The sequence below is a fragment of the Schistocerca americana genome, chromosome 9 (assembly GCF_021461395.2).
Source record: "Schistocerca americana isolate TAMUIC-IGC-003095 chromosome 9, iqSchAmer2.1, whole genome shotgun sequence".
NCBI lineage: Eukaryota > Metazoa > Arthropoda > Insecta > Orthoptera > Acrididae > Schistocerca > Schistocerca americana.
Window position 1 is genome coordinate 15658693 of NC_060127.1, and position 6000 is coordinate 15664692.

At 51.8% G+C, this 6000-nt stretch overlaps 2 non-coding genes across 2 annotated transcripts; both read left to right on the forward strand.

Annotated features, from left to right (window-relative positions):
• The first annotated feature begins 220 nt into the window (after nucleotides 1-220).
• Trnas-uga lies at nucleotides 221-295 on the forward strand. The gene has a single exon. It is a non-coding gene; the product is annotated as a tRNA-Ser (tRNA).
• Nucleotides 296-2327: 2032 nt separating this feature from the next.
• Trnas-uga lies at nucleotides 2328-2402 on the forward strand. Its single transcript has one exon. It is a non-coding gene; the product is annotated as a tRNA-Ser (tRNA).
• The last annotated feature ends 3598 nt before the right edge of the window (nucleotides 2403-6000 follow it).

The following is a 6000-nucleotide window of genomic DNA, read 5'->3' on the forward strand; positions in this document are numbered from 1 at the left end:
TTAATCTGCCAGGAAGTTTCATATCAGCGCACACTCCGCTGCAGAGTGAAAATCTCATTCTGGAAACATCCCACAGGCTGTGGCTAAGCCATGTCTCCGCAATATCCTTTCTTTCAGGAGTGCTAGTTCTGCAAGGTTCGCAGGAGAGCTTCTGTAAAGTTTGGAAGGTAGGAGACGAGGTACTGGCAGAAGTAAAGCTGTGAGTACCGGGCGTGAGTCGTGCTTCGGTAGCTCAGTTGGTAGAGCACTTGCCCGTGAAAGGCAAAGGTCCCGAGTTCGAGTCTCGGTCGGGCACACAGTTTTAATCTGCCAGGAAGTTTCATATCAGCGCACACTCCGCTGCAGAGTGAAAATCTCATTCTGGAAACATCCCACAGGCTGTGGCTAAGCCATGTCTCCGCAATATCCTTTCTTTCAGGAGTGCTAGTTCTGCAAGGTTCGCAGGAGAGCTTCTGTAAAGTTTGGAAGGTAGGAGACGAGGTACTGGCAGAAGTAAAGCTGTGAGTACCGGGCGTGAGTCGTGCTTCGGTAGCTCAGTTGGTAGAGCACTTGCCCGCGAAAGGCAAAGGTCCCGAGTTCGAGTCTCGGTCGGGCACACAGTTTTAATCTGCCAGGAAGTTTCATATCAGCGCACACTCCGCTGCAGAGTGAAAATCTCATTCTGGAAACATCCCACAGGCTGTGGCTAAGCCATGTCTCCGCAATATCCTTTCTTTCAGGAGTGCTAGTTCTGCAAGGTTCGCAGGAGAGCTTCTGTAAAGTTTGGAAGGTAGGAGACGAGGTACTGGCAGAAGTAAAGCTGTGAGTACCGGGCGTGAGTCGTGCTTCGGTAGCTCAGTTGGTAGAGCACTTGCCCGCGAAAGGCAAAGGTCCCGAGTTCGAGTCTCGGTCGGGCACACAGTTTTAATCTGCCAGGAAGTTTCATATCAGCGCACACTCCGCTGCAGAGTGAAAATCTCATTCTGGAAACATCCCACAGGCTGTGGCTAAGCCATGTCTCCGCAATATCCTTTCTTTCAGGAGTGCTAGTTCTGCAAGGTTCGCAGGAGAGCTTCTGTGAAGTTTGGAAGGTAGGAGACGAGGTGCTGGCAGAAGTAAAGCTGTGAGTACCGGGCGTGAGTCGTGCTTCGGTAGCTCAGTTGGTAGAGCACTTGCCCGCGAAAGGCAAAGGTCCCGAGTTCGAGTCTCGGTCGGGCACACAGTTTTAATCTGCCAGGAAGTTTCATATCAGCGCACACTCCGCTGCAGAGTGAAAATCTCATTCTGGAAACATCCCACAGGCTGTGGCTAAGCCATGTCTCCGCAATATCCTTTCTTTCAGGAGTGCTAGTTCTGCAAGGTTCGCAGGAGAGCTTCTGTAAAGTTTGGAAGGTAGGAGACGAGGTACTGGCAGAAGTAAAGCTGTGAGTACCGGGCGTGAGTCGTGCTTCGGTAGCTCAGTTGGTAGAGCACTTGCCCGCGAAAGGCAAAGGTCCCGAGTTCGAGTCTCGGTCGGGCACACAGTTTTAATCTGCCAGGAAGTTTCATATCAGCGCACACTCCGCTGCAGAGTGAAAATCTCATTCTGGAAACATCCCACAGGCTGTGGCTAAGCCATGTCTCCGCAATATCCTTTCTTTCAGGAGTGCTAGTTCTGCAAGGTTCGCAGGAGAGCTTCTGTAAAGTTTGGAAGGTAGGAGACGAGGTACTGGCAGAAGTAAAGCTGTGAGTACCGGGCGTGAGTCGTGCTTCGGTAGCTCAGTTGGTAGAGCACTTGCCCGCGAAAGGCAAAGGTCCCGAGTTCGAGTCTCGGTCGGGCACACAGTTTTAATCTGCCAGGAAGTTTCATATCAGCGCACACTCCGCTGCAGAGTGAAAATCTCATTCTGGAAACATCCCACAGGCTGTGGCTAAGCCATGTCTCCGCAATATCCTTTCTTTCAGGAGTGCTAGTTCTGCAAGGTTCGCAGGAGAGCTTCTGTAAAGTTTGGAAGGTAGGAGACGAGGTACTGGCAGAAGTAAAGCTGTGAGTACCGGGCGTGAGTCGTGCTTCGGTAGCTCAGTTGGTAGAGCACTTGCCCGCGAAAGGCAAAGGTCCCGAGTTCGAGTCTCGGTCGGGCACACAGTTTTAATCTGCCAGGAAGTTTCATATCAGCGCACACTCCGCTGCAGAGTGAAAATCTCATTCTGGAAACATCCCACAGGCTGTGGCTAAGCCATGTCTCCGCAATATCCTTTCTTTCAGGAGTGCTAGTTCTGCAAGGTTCGCAGGAGAGCTTCTGTAAAGTTTGGAAGGTAGGAGACGAGGTACTGGCAGAAGTAAAGCTGTGAGTACCGGGCGTGAGTCGTGCTTCGGTAGCTCAGTTGGTAGAGCACTTGCCCGTGAAAGGCAAAGGTCCCGAGTTCGAGTCTCGGTCGGGCACACAGTTTTAATCTGCCAGGAAGTTTCATATCAGCGCACACTCCGCTGCAGAGTGAAAATCTCATTCTGGAAACATCCCACAGGCTGTGGCTAAGCCATGTCTCCGCAATATCCTTTCTTTCAGGAGTGCTAGTTCTGCAAGGTTCGCAGGAGAGCTTCTGTAAAGTTTGGAAGGTAGGAGACGAGGTACTGGCAGAAGTAAAGCTGTGAGTACCGGGCGTGAGTCGTGCTTCGGTAGCTCAGTTGGTAGAGCACTTGCCCGCGAAAGGCAAAGGTCCCGAGTTCGAGTCTCGGTCGGGCACACAGTTTTAATCTGCCAGGAAGTTTCATATCAGCGCACACTCCGCTGCAGAGTGAAAATCTCATTCTGGAAACATCCCACAGGCTGTGGCTAAGCCATGTCTCCGCAATATCCTTTCTTTCAGGAGTGCTAGTTCTGCAAGGTTCGCAGGAGAGCTTCTGTAAAGTTTGGAAGGTAGGAGACGAGGTACTGGCAGAAGTAAAGCTGTGAGTACCGGGCGTGAGTCGTGCTTCGGTAGCTCAGTTGGTAGAGCACTTGCCCGCGAAAGGCAAAGGTCCCGAGTTCGAGTCTCGGTCGGGCACACAGTTTTAATCTGCCAGGAAGTTTCATATCAGCGCACACTCCGCTGCAGAGTGAAAATCTCATTCTGGAAACATCCCACAGGCTGTGGCTAAGCCATGTCTCCGCAATATCCTTTCTTTCAGGAGTGCTAGTTCTGCAAGGTTCGCAGGAGAGCTTCTGTAAAGTTTGGAAGGTAGGAGACGAGGTACTGGCAGAAGTAAAGCTGTGAGTACCGGGCGTGAGTCGTGCTTCGGTAGCTCAGTTGGTAGAGCACTTGCCCGCGAAAGGCAAAGGTCCCGAGTTCGAGTCTCGGTCGGGCACACAGTTTTAATCTGCCAGGAAGTTTCATATCAGCGCACACTCCGCTGCAGAGTGAAAATCTCATTCTGGAAACATCCCACAGGCTGTGGCTAAGCCATGTCTCCGCAATATCCTTTCTTTCAGGAGTGCTAGTTCTGCAAGGTTCGCAGGAGAGCTTCTGTAAAGTTTGGAAGGTAGGAGACGAGGTACTGGCAGAAGTAAAGCTGTGAGTACCGGGCGTGAGTCGTGCTTCGGTAGCTCAGTTGGTAGAGCACTTGCCCGCGAAAGGCAAAGGTCCCGAGTTCGAGTCTCGGTCGGGCACACAGTTTTAATCTGCCAGGAAGTTTCATATCAGCGCACACTCCGCTGCAGAGTGAAAATCTCATTCTGGAAACATCCCACAGGCTGTGGCTAAGCCATGTCTCCGCAATATCCTTTCTTTCAGGAGTGCTAGTTCTGCAAGGTTCGCAGGAGAGCTTCTGTAAAGTTTGGAAGGTAGGAGACGAGGTACTGGCAGAAGTAAAGCTGTGAGTACCGGGCGTGAGTCGTGCTTCGGTAGCTCAGTTGGTAGAGCACTTGCCCGCGAAAGGCAAAGGTCCCGAGTTCGAGTCTCGGTCGGGCACACAGTTTTAATCTGCCAGGAAGTTTCATATCAGCGCACACTCCGCTGCAGAGTGAAAATCTCATTCTGGAAACATCCCACAGGCTGTGGCTAAGCCATGTCTCCGCAATATCCTTTCTTTCAGGAGTGCTAGTTCTGCAAGGTTCGCAGGAGAGCTTCTGTAAAGTTTGGAAGGTAGGAGACGAGGTACTGGCAGAAGTAAAGCTGTGAGTACCGGGCGTGAGTCGTGCTTCGGTAGCTCAGTTGGTAGAGCACTTGCCCGCGAAAGGCAAAGGTCCCGAGTTCGAGTCTCGGTCGGGCACACAGTTTTAATCTGCCAGGAAGTTTCATATCAGCGCACACTCCGCTGCAGAGTGAAAATCTCATTCTGGAAACATCCCACAGGCTGTGGCTAAGCCATGTCTCCGCAATATCCTTTCTTTCAGGAGTGCTAGTTCTGCAAGGTTCGCAGGAGAGCTTCTGTAAAGTTTGGAAGGTAGGAGACGAGGTACTGGCAGAAGTAAAGCTGTGAGTACCGGGCGTGAGTCGTGCTTCGGTAGCTCAGTTGGTAGAGCACTTGCCCGCGAAAGGCAAAGGTCCCGAGTTCGAGTCTCGGTCGGGCACACAGTTTTAATCTGCCAGGAAGTTTCATATCAGCGCACACTCCGCTGCAGAGTGAAAATCTCATTCTGGAAACATCCCACAGGCTGTGGCTAAGCCATGTCTCCGCAATATCCTTTCTTTCAGGAGTGCTAGTTCTGCAAGGTTCGCAGGAGAGCTTCTGTAAAGTTTGGAAGGTAGGAGACGAGGTACTGGCAGAAGTAAAGCTGTGAGTACCGGGCGTGAGTCGTGCTTCGGTAGCTCAGTTGGTAGAGCACTTGCCCGCGAAAGGCAAAGGTCCCGAGTTCGAGTCTCGGTCGGGCACACAGTTTTAATCTGCCAGGAAGTTTCATATCAGCGCACACTCCGCTGCAGAGTGAAAATCTCATTCTGGAAACATCCCACAGGCTGTGGCTAAGCCATGTCTCCGCAATATCCTTTCTTTCAGGAGTGCTAGTTCTGCAAGGTTCGCAGGAGAGCTTCTGTAAAGTTTGGAAGGTAGGAGACGAGGTACTGGCAGAAGTAAAGCTGTGAGTACCGGGCGTGAGTCGTGCTTCGGTAGCTCAGTTGGTAGAGCACTTGCCCGCGAAAGGCAAAGGTCCCGAGTTCGAGTCTCGGTCGGGCACACAGTTTTAATCTGCCAGGAAGTTTCATATCAGCGCACACTCCGCTGCAGAGTGAAAATCTCATTCTGGAAACATCCCACAGGCTGTGGCTAAGCCATGTCTCCGCAATATCCTTTCTTTCAGGAGTGCTAGTTCTGCAAGGTTCGCAGGAGAGCTTCTGTAAAGTTTGGAAGGTAGGAGACGAGGTACTGGCAGAAGTAAAGCTGTGAGTACCGGGCGTGAGTCGTGCTTCGGTAGCTCAGTTGGTAGAGCACTTGCCCGCGAAAGGCAAAGGTCCCGAGTTCGAGTCTCGGTCGGGCACACAGTTTTAATCTGCCAGGAAGTTTCATATCAGCGCACACTCCGCTGCAGAGTGAAAATCTCATTCTGGAAACATTCCACAGGCTGTGGCTAAGCCATGTCTCCGCAATATCCTTTCTTTCAGGAGTGCTAGTTCTGCAAGGTTCGCAGGAGAGCTTCTGTAAAGTTTGGAAGGTAGGAGACGAGGTACTGGCAGAAGTAAAGCTGTGAGTACCGGGCGTGAGTCGTGCTTCGGTAGCTCAGTTGGTAGAGCACTTGCCCGCGAAAGGCAAAGGTCCCGAGTTCGAGTCTCGGTCGGGCACACAGTTTTAATCTGCCAGGAAGTTTCATATCAGCGCACACTCCGCTGCAGAGTGAAAATCTCATTCTGGAAACATCCCACAGGCTGTGGCTAAGCCATGTCTCCGCAATATCCTTTCTTTCAGGAGTGCTAGTTCTGCAAGGTTCGCAGGAGAGCTTCTGTAAAGTTTGGAAGGTAGGAGACGAGGTACTGGCAGAAGTAAAGCTGTGAGTACCGGGCGTGAGTCGTGCTTCGGTAGCTCAGTTGGTAGAGCACTTGCCCGCGAAAGGCAAAGGTCCCGAGTTCGAG